At 40.2% G+C, this 13,691-nt stretch overlaps 1 protein-coding gene across 1 annotated transcript in view; it reads left to right on the top strand.

The window, feature by feature from the left end:
- The window catches only part of SLAMF6 (SLAM family member 6), a 30,711-nt gene that overhangs the window by 1,259 nt on the left and 15,761 nt on the right, over positions 1–13,691 (top strand). The window lies entirely within an intron of this gene.

The raw sequence follows: 13,691 nt of genomic DNA on the forward strand, positions 1-13,691 counted from the left end.
CAGAAGCAAAAATCATCATAGATGTAGAATTAACTAGATTAACTGGCAATGGGAATTAGGGGGGAAGAGAATTCACTGTCATCCAATAAATATTCATTGAGCACCTACTGGATGCCTGGCACTGTTCTAGTTCCTGGGGATACACCATGAACAAAGGAGGCAAAAATTCCTGCTCTCGTGGAGTTAACTTTTTAGCGGGGGAGACAAACAATAAACAAGATAAATAAGTGAAATAGTATATTTGATAGCGATAAATGATAAGAATGAAATAAATCAAGCAGGGAAAGGAGATATGAAATATTGGGGAGGGGTGAAATTTCAGAGTAGCCAAAGAAGGTTACAAAGTTGCGGGGATGAGGGAGCAGCCATGAAGAGAAGGTGATTTCTATTTTGGAGCTACTAATTTTAAGATGTTAGGTGTGATATCCATGAGAAGATTTCCTGAAAGCAGCTGGAAATTTAGGACTGGAGGTAGAGCTGAGGCTGGAAGTTTAGAAGTCACAGCATAGAAGTAATAAATGAAGTTAAGGAGAAAAGTGTAAGGACAGAAACTTGGGAAATAAGTATAAGATGTAGAAAGAGGGAGAATTTACTTACACATTCAAGAGCCACTCCCCAGCATGGGAGCAGAGACCCGTGTCTTTGCCTCCTTGCAAAATTGAACCCATCTCTAGAATTAAATGTTCTGAACGTCCTCAGGTTAAAATTCCCCTGCTTCTCCTCATTCCCATCAATACTTCTCATAGGGCCCTATGAAATATACACTATCCTCACTTTAAGGAAGAGGAAAGAAGGCATACAACACTTAAGTAACTTGCTTAATGTCACACTGTTATGGGGGAAGTGGGGATGGTGCAGAAAAGAAACATACTTGAATGTGTTTTGCAGGTGTTCTGAAGCCCAGGAGGAAAGCAGTGATTTCCAGGGTTAGAACCTGGCTCCAGAGTCTGTATTCATAACCACTTTACTCTGCTAGTTAGTTTATACACAGTTATATATTCACATAAATGTATATATAATTATAAACTGTGATACTAGGAAGAAAATAAACAGGGTACTGATGCTGAAAACTTGGCTTCTGTACACTGGTGCTGAATTGAATCTCAGAGACAGAGTTTTAGGTGAAAGAGAAAAGTGTAGCTTTATTGCTTTGCCAGACAAGGGAGACAAAGCAGGCTCCTGTCCTCAAAAACTGTGTGTCCCAACCTCAGTTTTTTGGTTTTTTTTTTTTTGTGGTATGCGGGCCTCTCACTGCTGTGGCCTCTCCCGCCATGGAGCACAGGTTCCGGACGCGCAGGCCCAGCAGCCATGGCCCATGGGCCCAGCCGCTCCGTGGCATGTGGGACCCTCCCGGACTGGGGCACGAACCCGTGTCTTCTGCATCGGCAGGCGGACTCCCAACCACTGCACCACCAGGGAAGCCCTGGTGAGGAGTTTTATGCAACGGTTCAAGGTTGGGGTTGCTGATAAGATTAGGGTGTGTGCAGGACCTGCACTCCTTCAATTTGTTCTCAGGTAATCTGATGAGTTTCTATGGTTCCTTTAATCTGGCCTCAGGTGGTCTTCTTGAAGAGCTTCTCTGGTTCCTTTAATCTGGAATGAAGAATGCTGATATATTCCATTTTGGGGGTTTTAGTTCTGTAGAAGAGCTCAAAGATATTGCTGTTTAACCCTTGAGGCGGAACCAGGACCCTGCCCCAAGGTTGCACTATTGTTTCTTGGCTGCTCCTCTCTCGTCTCTGCATCCCCTCTCTTCCTTGATTAGCAACTATTCTAATCCGCCCTTAGGAACTCAGGGAAGGTCATGGAGGCTGGAGTCTATTCCCTACAAACAAGAAATGGGGGACATAAAGCCTTCCATGCACAGGAGTCCCCACAGTGTCCTTCTTGGTTTCAGTACCATTGCAGAGAAAAACAAGAGGATCTGCTTTGGATGAGGTGATGTGGAATGGATTTTCTGGAAAGGTAGCATCTCCTCTGATATTTAAGGAGTGTGAGAAGTCAAACAGGGGAGGAGTCTAATGAAGAAGCATTCAAAGCAGTGGGAATTACATGTGCGAAGGCCCTGGTTCAGGGAAGAGTTTGGAGTGATTAAGGAAGGGAAAGAAAACTACTGTGACAAGAGTATGGCACAAATAAAATCACTCTTGAAAACAAGCATGAAGGAAGATGACTCATGCCAGCCTACATTCTTTCAAGGGGCTGGACACCATAACTTGCTCCTTTTAAGAAATGTATCTGAAAAGATAAACCATGTTAAGAAATAATCCCAATTGGTATAACTGAAATCAGACATTATCATGCCCTGGAGAAAATGAATCTCATTTGCTTCTCCGTTTTATTCTTTATAGGTGGGAACTTACTTATCAAATGTCAATATGCATACAAATTATTAGGGAATCTTATTATAATGCTGATTCTGGAATGGAGACTAAGATTCTGCATTTATAACAAGCTCCCAGGCAACCCCAATGCTGCTTCATGAACCACACTCATGAGACTTTAGTCACAGTGGGGTTGGAGGGATGGAGAAATAAGAACAAATTCTTCAAGTGTGTTTGCAGGAAGCAGATACAGGTATTCTGATGCTGAAGAGAGAACAGTGGTAGGAAATATATGTACAGCCAATACACATGGGCCAACCAAATGATTCTGACGTTTTGAGTCAAAAACTTACAGGCTCTTCTGCTAAGAGATTGTAATCCGATGACTCCCCTTCCCCTGAGCAGCATTATCTACTTCTTACTAACCATCCACACCTTCAAATGTTTATTGTTGCTCACCACAGGCAGAGAGTTGTTTATATTTTGTCACTATCCTCAAGGACAACTGTGTCTTTCCACCTCTCAGAATCTGTGGTCTGTGCCCACTGGACTACCAGCCTTCCACACCTCCCAGTTTTCAGTCTCCCACTACAGATCTAGCCTCAGTTGTGTCTCCATGTGCACACAAAATTTTTGTCTTTCTTTTTTTTCATTAAGGTGAAATTCACAAAACAAAATAATAATATTAAAATGTACAATTCAGTGACATTTAGTAAATTCACAATGTTGGGCAACCACCACTTCTATTGCTCCAAAACATTTAGTCACTCCAAAAGGAAACCTTGTACTCATTAAGCAATCACTTCTCATTTCTCCTTCCCCCTATCCCTCTTCAAACACTAATCTGCTTTCTGGCTCAATGGGTTTATCTATTCTGAATATTTCCTATAAATGAAGTCATGCAACATGTGACTTTTTATGTCTGACTTCTTTCACTTAGTACAATGTTTTCAATGTTTATTCATATTGTATCATGTATCAGTACTTTGTTCCTCTTTATTGCTGAATAATATTCCATTGTATGTGTGTACCATATTTATTTATCCACTCATCTACTGATGGACATTTGTGTTGTTTCCACCTTTTGGCTTTTGCAAATAGTTCTATTATGAAGACTTTTGTACAAGTATTGTTTTCAATTCTTCTGGGTATATAACCAGGAATGAAATTGCTGGATCATATGGTAATGTTGTACTTAATTTTTTGAGGGATCACTAAATAGTTTTTTCCACAGTGTCTGTACCAGTTTACAAGCCCACCAGCAATGTATAAGGGTTCTAATTTCTCCACATCCTTACCAAAACTTATTTTCCAATTATTTACTATTATTATTGTTGTTATTATTATTAATCACCATCTTAATACATGTAAAGTGTATTGTGGTTTTGATTTGCATTTCCCTAACAACAAATGATATTGAGCCTCTTTTCATGTGCTTATTGGCCGTTTGTATATTTTCTTTGGAGAAATGTCTATTCAAGTCCTTTGTCCCTTTTTGATTGGATTATTTGTCTTTCTTTTTTTTTGAGCTATAGAGCTCTTTAACTACGTTGAATACTAGACCCTTATCAGATATATGATTTATAAATATTTTCTCCTATTCTGTAAGTTTTATTTTCATTACCTGATAATGTCCTTTGATGCACAAAAGGTTTTAATTTTGATGAAGTCTAATTTATCTATTTTTTCTTCTCCTGCTCACACTTTTGCTGTGATATCTAAGAATTCATTGCCAAATCCAAGATCATGTAAATTTACACCTATGTTTTCTTCTAAGAGTTTCATAATTTTTTGCTTTCATATTTAGGTCATTGAAACATTTTGAGTTGATTCTTGCATAGGTGTGAGGGAGGTGTTCAACTTCATTCTTTTGTTTATAGGCATCCGGTTGTCCCAGCACTATTTGTTGAAGCAACCATTCTTTCCCAATTGAAAGATCTTGGTATTCTTGTCAAAAATTAACTGTCCATAAATGTATGGGTTTATTTATGGACTCTCAATTCAATTCCATATAGACATCTATATGTCTATCTTGATACCAGCAATGCACTGGCATGTGATTAATGTAGCTGTGAAAATTTCTAAATTGGGAAGTGCGAGTTCTTCAATTTGTTTTTATTTTTCAATGTAGTTTTGGTTATTTGGGGTCCCTTACAATTCCATATGAATTTGAAGAATGGCTTTTCTATTTATGAAAAAGAAAGTCACAAAAGTCATTGGAATTTTGATAGAGATTGAACTGAATCTGTAACTTGCTTTGGGTAGTATTGCCAAATACTTAATCTTAAATCCTACAATCCAAAAAAAAAAAAAAATCCTACAATCCATGAACATAGGATGTCTTTCCATTTATTTAGGTATTCTTTAATTTCTTTCAAAACATTTCATAGTTTTCAGCATATAAGTCTCGAATCTCCTTGGCTAAATTATTCATAGATATTTAATTATTTTAGATGTTATTATATATGGAATTGTTCTCCTAATTTCCTTTTCAGATTGTTCATTGCTAGTGTTTAAAAATACAATGTGTAAAAAATTATTTAATTAATTAAAATAATAAAAATACAATGTGTATTTGTAAAATACAAATTTAAACTATACAATTGTAAATTTACAATTGTAAAAATATGTGTTGTAATTGTAAAGTTTTGTAAATTGATCTTCTATGCTACAATTTTGCTTAATTCATTTATTAGCTCTGATAGATTTTTTGTGGATTTTTTTTTATATATACTTTTTGTTTTATATCGGAGTGTAGCTGATTAACAGTGTTGTGATAGGTTCAGGTGCACAGCAAAGGGACTCAGTCAGCCATACATATACATGTAACCATTCTCACCCAAACTCCCCTCCCATCCAGACTGCCACATAACATTGCGCAGAGTTCCCTGTGTAATACAGTAGGTCCTTGTTGGTTATCCATTTTTAATATAGCAGTGTGAACATGTCGATCCCAAACTCCCTGACTATCCCTTCCCCCGATCCTTCCCTCCAGTAACCATAAGTTCATTTTCTAAGTCTGTGAGTCTGTTTCTGTTTTGTAAATAAGTCCATTTGTATCATTTCTGTTTAGATTCTGCATATAAGGGATATCATACAATATTTTTCTTCCTCTGTCTGACTTACTTCACTCTGTATGACATTCTCTAGGTCCATCTATTTTGCTGCAAATGGCATTATTTCATTCTTTTTAATGGCTGAGTAATATTCCATCATATATATATAGCACATCTTCTTTATTGCTCTGTTGATGGACATTTAGGTTGCTTCCATGTCTTAGCTATTGTAAACAGTGCCTCAATGAACATTGGGGTACATGTATCCTTTCAGAGCATGTTTTTCTCTGGATATATCCCCAGGAGTGGGATTGCAGAGTCATATAGTAGCTGTATTTTTAGTTTTTTAAGGAACTTCCATACTATTCTTCACAGTGGCTGTACCAGTTTACATTCCCACCAACAGTGTAAGAGGGTTCCCTTCTCTACACACCCTCTCCAGCATTTATTGTTTGTGGATTTTTTGATGATAGCCATTTTGACTGGTGTGAGGTGATGTCTTGTAGTTTTGATTTGCATTTCTCTAATAATTAGCGATGTTGAGCATCTTTTCATGTGCCTGTTGGCCATCTGTATGTCTTCTTTGGAGAAATGTCTATTTAGGTCTTCTGCCTATTTTTTTAAATTGGGTTGTTTGTTTTGATGATATTAAGCCTCGTGAGCTGTTTGTAAATTTTGGAGACTAATCCCTTGTTGGTCACATCATTTGTAAATATTTTCTCCCAATCTGTGGGTTGTCTTTTCATTTTGTTTATGGTTCCCTTTTCTGTGCAAAATCTTTTAAGTTTAATTAGGTCTCATTCATTTATTTTTGTTTTTATTTCCATTATTCTGAGAGATGGATCAAAAAAGATATTGCTGTGATTTATGTCAGAAAGTGTTCTGCCTATGTTTTCCTCTAGGAATTTTATAGGTTAGGTCTTTAATCCATTTTGAGTTTATTTTTGTGTATGGTGTTAAAGAATTATCTGATTTCATTTTTTCACATGTAGCTGTCCAGTTTCCCCAACACCGTTTGTTGAAGAAACCATCTTTCCACCATTGTGTAGTCTTGCCTCCTTTGTCATAGATTAATTGACCATAGATGTGTGGGTTTATTTCTGGGCTTTCCATCCTGTTCCATTGATCTATATTTCTATTTTTGTGCCAGCAGCATACTCTTTTGATGACTGTAGCTTTGTAGTAATCTGAAGTCAGGGAGCCTGATTCTTCCAGCTCTAGTTTTCTTTCTCAAGATTGTTTTGGATATTTGGGGTCTTTTGTGTTTCCATACAAATTAAGATTTTCTTTGTTCCAGTTCTGTGAAACTTGCCATTGGTAATTTGATAGGAATTGCATTGAATCTGTAGATTTCCTTGGGTAGTATTGTCATTTTAACAGTACTGATTCTTCCAATCCAAGAACATGGTATATCTTTCCATCTGTTTGTGTCATCTTTGATTTCTTTCATCAGTATCTTACAGTTTTCAAAGTACAGGTCTTTTCTCTCCTTAGGTAGGTATATTCCTAGGTATTTTATTCTTTTTCATGTGGTGGTAAATGGGATTGTTTCTTAAATTTCTCTTTCTGAATTTCATTGTTAGTATATAGAAATGCAGCAGGTTTCTGTGCATTAATTTTACATTGTGCAACTTTACGGAATTCATTGATTATCTCTAGTAGTTTTCTGGTAACATATTTACGATTCTCTATGTATAGTATCATGTCATCTGCAAACAGAAACAGTTTTACTTCTTCTTTGCCAATTTGGATTAGTTTTATTTCTTTTTCTTCTCTGATTGCCATGGCTAGGACTTCCAAAACTATGCTGAATGAAAGTGATGAGAGTGGACATCCTTGTCTTTTTCCTGATCCTAGAGGAAATGCTTTCAGCTTTTCACCAGTGAGTATGATGTTAGCTATAGTTTTGTCATATATGGCCTTTATTATGTTGCAGTATGTTCCCTCTTTGCTTACTTTCTGGGAAGTTTTTATCATAAATGGGTGCTGAATTTTCAAAATATTTTTCTGCATCTATTGAGATGATCACATGGTTTTTTTCTTCAATTTGTTGATGTAGTGTATCACACTGGTTGATTTGTGGATATTGAAAAATCCTTGTACTCCTGGGATAAATCCCACTTGATCATGGTGTATGATCCTTTTAATGTACTGTTGGATTCAGATTGCTAGTATTTTATTGAGGATTTTTGAGTCTATGTTCATCAGTGATATTGGCCTGTAATTTTCCTTTTTTGTGGTATCTTTGTCTTGTGTCAGGGTGATGGTGGCCTCATAGAATGAGTTTGTGAATTTTCCTTCCTCTGCAATTTTTCGCAACAGTTTCAGAAGGATAGGTGTGAGCTCTTCCCTCAATGTTTGATTGAATTCGCCTGTGAAGCCATCAGGTCCTGGACTTTTGCTCTTTGGGAGTTTTTAAATCACAGTTTCCATTTCAGTACTTGTGATTGGTCTGTTCATATTTTCTATTTCTTCCTGGTTCATTCTTGGGTGACTGTTCCTTTCTAAGAATTTGTCCATTTCTTCCAGGTTGTCCATTTTATTGGCATACAGTTGCTTCTAGTAGTCTCTTATGATCCTTTGTATTTCTGTGGTGTCATTTGTAACTCCTCCTTTTTCATTTCAAATATTATTGTTTTGAATCCTCTCCCTTTTCTTCTTGATGAGCCTGGCTAAATGTTTATCAATTTTGTTTATCTTTTCAAGGAATCAGCTTTTAGTTTCATTGATCTTTGCTACTGTTTTCCTTGTCTCTGTTTGTTTATTTCTGCTCTGATCTTTATGATTTCTTTCCTCCTACTAACTTTGGGGTTTTTTTTGGTTGTTGTTGTTCTTCTTCTTCTTTCTCTAATAGCTTTAGGTGTAAGGTTAGGTTGCTCATTTGAGATTTTTATTGTTTCCTGAGGTAAGATTGTATTGCTATAAACTCACCTTTTAGAACTGCTTTTGAGGCATCCCATAGGTTTTGAATCATTGTGCTTTCATTTTCATTTGTCTCTAGGTATTTTTTAATTTCCTCTTTAATTTCTTTAATGATCCATTTGTTTTTTTTTTTTGTTTTTTTTGCGGTACACAGGCCTCTCACTGTTGTGGCCTCTCCTGTTGCAGAGCACAGGCTCCAGACTTGCAGGCTCAGCGACCATGGCTCATGGACCTAGCTGCTCCACGGCATGTGGGATCTTCCCGGACCAGAGCACGAACCTGTGTCCCCTGCAATGGCAGGCAGACTCTCAACCACTGCGCCACCAAGGAAGCCCCCATTTGTTCTTTAGTAGCATATTTTTTAACCTCCACATGTTTGTGTTTTTTATAGTTTTTTTCCTGTGGTTTATTTTTAATCTCATAACGTTGTGATCAGAAAAGATGCTTGATATGATTTCAATATTCTTAAATTTACTAGGCTTGCCTTGTGGCCCAGCATGTTGTCAATCCTGGAGAAGGTTCCATGTACACTTGAGAAGAATATGTATTCTGCTGCTTTTGGATGGAATGCTCTATAAATATAAATTAAGTCCATTTGGTCTAATGTGTCATTTAAGGCCTGTATTTCCTTATTGATTTTCTGTCTGGATGATCTGTCCATTGATGAAAGTGGGGTGTTAAAGTCCCCCATTATTATCGTGTTACTGTTGATTTCTCCCTTTATGGCTGTTATTTGCCTTATATATTGAGGTGCTCCTATGTTGGGTGCATATATATTTACAATTGTTATATCTTCTTCTTGGACTGATCCCTTGATCATTGTGTAGTGTCCTTCTTTATCTCTTATAACAGGCTTTATTTTAAAGTCTATTTTGTCTGATATGAGTATTGCTACTCCAGCTTTATTTTGGTTTCCATTTGCATTGAATACCTTCTTCCATCCCCTCACTTTCAGTCTGTATGTGTCCCTAGGTCTGAGGTGGGTCCCTTGTAGACAGCATATATACAAGTCTTGTTTTTGTATCCATTCAGCCAGTCTATGTCTTTTGGTTGGCATATTTAATCCATTTACATTTAAGATAATTATCAATATGTGCATTCGTGGGCTTCCCTGGTGGTGCAGTGGTTGAGAGTCCTCCTGCCAATGCAGGGGACACAGGTTCATGCCCTGGTCCAGGAAGATCCCACATGCCGCAGAGCGGCTGGGCCCGTGAGCCATGGCCACTGAGCCTGCACGTCTGGAGACTGTGCTCTGCAGCGGGAGAGGACATGACGGTGAGAGGCTTGTGTACCACAAAGAAAAAAAACATATATATATATATATATGTGCATTCGTATTGCCATTTTCTTAGTTGTTTTGGGTTTGTTTTTGTTGGTCTTTTTTCTTCCCTTCCTCTTTTGCTCTTTTCTCTTGTGATTTGATGACTGTCTTTAGTGTTGTGTTTGGGTTGCTTTTTCTTTTGTGTGTGGGTATCTGTTGCAGTTTTTGGGTTTGCTGTTCCCATGAGGTTTTGATATATCAGTCTATATATGTGCAAGTTTATTTTGTGGTTATTGTTTTTGTTTGTTTGTTTGTTTTAAGTTGCTAGTCTCTTTCCTGCGTAGAGGAGTTTCTTTAACATTTGTTGCAAGGCTGGTCTGGTGGTGCTGAATTCTCTTAGCTTTTGCTTGTCTGTAAAGGTTTTGACTTCTTGTCCAAATCTGAATGAGAGTCTTGCTGGGTAGAGTATTCTTGGTTGTAGGTTCTTCCCTTCCATCATTTTAAATATATCATGCCAGAGAGACCTTCAAGATGGTGGAGGAGTAAGATGTGGAGATCACCTTCCTCCCCACAAATACATCAGAAATACATCTATATGTGGAACAACTCCTACAGAACACCTACCGACACTGGCAGAAGACCTTAGACTTCCCAAAAGGCAAGAAACTCCCCACGTACCTGGGTAGGGCAAAAGAAAAAAGAAAAAACAGAGATAAAAGAATAGGGAAGGGACCTGCACCTCTGGGAGGGAGCTGTGAAGGAGGAAAAGTTTCCACACACTAGGAAGCTCCTTCACTGGTGGAGATGGGGGATGGGCGGGGGTGGAAGCTTCAGAGCCATGGAGGAGAGCACAGCAACAGGGGTACAGAGGGCAAAGTGGAGAGATTCCCACACAGAGAATCGGTGCCAACCAGCACTCACCAGCCTGAGAGGCTTGTCTGCTTACCAGCCGGGGTGGGTGGAGGCTGGGAGCTGAGGCTTGGGCTTTGGAGGTCAGGTCCCAGGGAGAGGACTGGGGTTGGCTGCATGAACACAACCTGAAGGGAGCTAGTGCTCCACAGCTAGCAGGGAAGGAGTCCGGGAAAAATTCTGGACCTGACTAAGATGTAAGAGACCTTTGTTTAGGGGTGCATGAGGACAGGGGATTCACAGCACCCCCTAAATTAGCTCCAGAGACAGGTGCGAGCTATCAACACAGACACCAGAGACAGGCATGAGATGCTAAGGCTGCTGCTGCAGCCACCAAGAAGCCTGTGTGCAAGCAGGTCACTATCCACACCTCCCCTCCCTGGAGTCTGTGCAGCCCGCCAGGCCAGGGTCCCGTGATCCAGGGACAACTTCCCCAGGAGAACACACGGTGCTCCTCAGGCTGTTGCAACATCACGCTGGCCTCTGCCGCCGCAGGCTCACCTGGCATTCCGTACCCTCCCTCCCCCTGCCCTGGGTGAGCCAGAGCCCCCTAATCAGCTGCTACTGTAACCCCGTCCTGTCTGAGCAAAGAACAGACACCCTCAGGTGACCTACACACAGAGGCGGGGCCAAATCCAAAGCTGAAACCCAGGAGCTGTGCGAACAAAGAAGAGAAAGGGAAATTTCTTCCAGCCGCCTCAGGAGCAGTGGATTATATCTCCACAGTCAACTTGATGTACCCTGCATCTGTGGAATACCTGAATAGACAACAAATCATCCCAAAATTGAGGCGGTGGATTTGGGGAGCAACTGTAGACTTGGGGTTTGCTTTCTGCATCTAATTTGATCCTGGCTTTTTGTTTATCTTAGTTTAGTATTTAGAGTTTATTATCATTGGAAGATTTGTTTATTGATTTGGTTGCTCTCTTCCTCCTTTTGTAGATAGATAGATAGATAGATTTTTTTCCTTTTTCTCTTTTTGTGAATGTGTATGTGTATGCTTCTTTGTGTGACTTCGTCTGTATAGTTTTGCTTTTACCATTTGTCCTAGGGTTCTGTCTGTCCGTTATTTTGTTGTTTTTTTTTTTAGTATAGCTTTTTAACACTTGTTATCATCGGTGGATTTGTTTTTTGTTTTTGTTGCTCTCTTCTTTCTTTCTTTTTTTATTACTTTTTTATTTTTAATAATTATTTTTAATTTTAATAACTTTTCTTTTCTCTTTTCTTTTCTTTTTTTTTTTTTTTTTTTTTTTTGCCCTTTTCTTCTGAGCCATGTGGCTGGCAGGGTCTTGGTGCTCCATCCATATGTCAAGCCTGTGCCTCTGAGGTGGGAGAACTGAGTTCAGGACATTGGTCCACCAGAGACCTCCCAGCTCCATGTAATATCAAACGGCAAAAGCTCTCCCAGAGATCTCCATCTCAACACTAAGACCCAGCTCCACTCAATGATGAGCAAGATACAGTGCTGGACACCCTATGCCAAACAACCACCAAGACAGGAACACAATCCCATCCATTAGCAGAGAGGCTGCCTAAAATCATAATAAGGCCACAGGCACCCCAAAACACAGCACCAGACATGGTTGTGCCCACCAGAAAGACTAGATCCAGCCTCATCCACCAGAACACAAGCACTAGTCCCCTCCACCAGGAAGCCTACACAACCCACTGAACCAACCTTAGCCACTGGGCCACTGGGGGCAGACACCAAAAACAACGGGAACTACGGACTTGCAGCCTGTGAAAAGGAGACCCCAAACACAGTAAGTGAAGCAAAATGAGAAGACAAAGAAACACACAGCAGATGAAGGAGCAAGGTAAAAACCACCAGACCAGGGCTTCCCTGGTGGCGCAGTGGTTGAGAGTCCGCCTGCCGATGCAGGGGACACGGGTTCGTGCCCCAGTCTGGGAAGATCCCACATGCCGCGGAGCGGCTGGGCCCGTGAGCCATGGCCGCTGAGCCTGTGCATCCGGAGCCTGTGCTCCACAACGGGAGAGGCCACAACAGTGAGAGGCCCGCGTACCGCAAAAAAAAAAAAAAAAAAAAAAAAAACCACCAGACCAAACAAGTGAAGAGGAAATAGGCAGTCTACCTGAAAAAGAATTCAGAATAATGATAGTTCTTCTGCCTCAGTTATTCTGCTATTGATTCCTTCTAGTATAGTTTACACTTCAGTTGTTATATTGTTCATCTCTGTTCTTTAGTTCTTCTTGGTCTTTGTTAAACATTTCTTGCATCTTCTCAATCTTTGCCTCCATTCTTTTTCCAGGATCCTTGATCATCTTCATTATCATTATTCTGAATTCTTTTTCTGGGAGGTTGCCTAGCTCCACTTCATTTTGTTGTTTTTCTGGGGTTTTATCTTGTTCCTTCATCTGGGACATAGTCCTTTGCCTTTTCATTTTGTCTATCTTTCTGTGACTATGGTTTTTGTTCTGTAGGCTGTAGGTTTGCTTCTTGCTTCTGCTGTCTGCCTTCTGATGGATGAGACTATCCAAGAGGCTTATGCAAGCTTCCTGATAGGAGGGACTGGAGGTGGGTAGAACTGGGTCTTGCTCTGGTGGGCTGAGCCTGTGCTCAGTAAAACTTTAATCCACTTGTCTGCTGATGGGTGGGGCTGTGTTCCCTCCCTGTTGTTTGGCCTGAGGTGACCCAGCACTGGAGCCTACAGGCTATATGGTGGGGCTAGTGGCAGCCTCTGGGAGGGCTCACGCCAGTGGGTACTTCCCAGAACTGCTGCTGCCAGTGACCTTGTCCCTGTAGTGAGCCACAGCTGCCCACTGTCTCTGCAGGAGACCGTCCAACACTAGCAGGTAGGTTTGGTTCAGTCTCCTATGGGGTCACTGCTCCTTTAGCCAGGTCCTCATGCATACAAGACTTTGTGTGTGACCTCCAAGAGTGGAGTCTCTGTTTCCCCCAGTCCTTTGGAAGTCCTGAAATCAAATCCCACTGACCTTCAAAGTCAGATTGCCTGGGGATTCCTAGTCCCATTGCCAGACCCCCAGGCTCGGAAGCCTGACATTGGGCTCAGAACCTTCTCTCCAGTGGGAGAACTTTTGTGGTATAATTGTTCTCCAATTTGTGGATGATCGCCCACCTAGCAGGTATGGGATTTGATTTTATCGTGATTGTGCCCCTCCCACTGTCTCAGTGCAGCTTCTCCTTTGTCTTTGGATGTAGGGTATCTTTTTTGGTGGGTTCCAGCATCTTCCTGTCAA

Source organism: Orcinus orca, chromosome 1 (assembly GCF_937001465.1).
Source record: "Orcinus orca chromosome 1, mOrcOrc1.1, whole genome shotgun sequence".
Lineage (NCBI taxonomy): Eukaryota > Metazoa > Chordata > Mammalia > Artiodactyla > Delphinidae > Orcinus > Orcinus orca.